We start from the raw sequence: 872 nt of genomic DNA, 5'->3' as shown, positions 1-872 counted from the left end.
AATCTGTCCATAATTAAGAAGTGGAGCTATATATAGGTACTTACATGTGTATATATGCCTCACCTGATGATCCATCTTCCCGAGCAATTATTGCTTACCGGTCCAGTACATTACACTTGGATGTATCCCATGGAAAGGTACGTTTTTTACACCTGAATTCCTCAATATATATACATGTTCAATAATCATAACATTTTGCAACTTGATTTACAGGCAACTTGGAGACTACAAAGATTATGTGGCTAATAAATCCGCGCCTGAAGGATGTATAGCTGAAGCATATATTGCGCACGAGTACGTCACCTACATGAAGTTGTATTTAGGAGCGTTGAAGGAAACTTCGCAAACCATGCCTGTAGATGTACCGAAGTTCAATCTTTCCATAGTCTCTAGTGATGTTGAAGTGTATGGAATTTTGCTAGACTCCTACAAGTTGCAACCACATGAGCTAGTCATTGCCCACTGGTGGGTATTGATTAACTGTCCAGAAGTTGAATACTGGAAAGACATCCATCTATATTGTCCAGACATTCAAGGTGATCTCGAGTACCACAACAGGGAGTTCGCAGATTATTTTGGCGGCTGGGTACGTAATTTAATTTTTCTCTACGTGTTTATGTTTATTGCATAATTATCCATATTTACAGTTGAATGGTTGGTTGCAGATGAACCATATTCAATTTGATGGTCACCCAAATTGGTCGCACGAACTAAGACTTCTAGCGATGAAGCCGATAATGTCAAGAGTTTATTCGATGTGCAAGGTGAATGGCGTGCAATTTATATGCGAACAAAGAGACAGCAGAAGGAGAACACATAATTCTGGGGTCATGGCACATGGTGGGCGGAATGGAGTTGACTATTACGGTGTT

Source organism: Fragaria vesca, linkage group LG7 (assembly GCF_000184155.1).
Source record: "Fragaria vesca subsp. vesca linkage group LG7, FraVesHawaii_1.0, whole genome shotgun sequence".
Classification (NCBI taxonomy): Eukaryota; Viridiplantae; Streptophyta; class Magnoliopsida; order Rosales; family Rosaceae; genus Fragaria; species Fragaria vesca.
Note: the sequence above shows the minus strand (reverse complement) of the source record.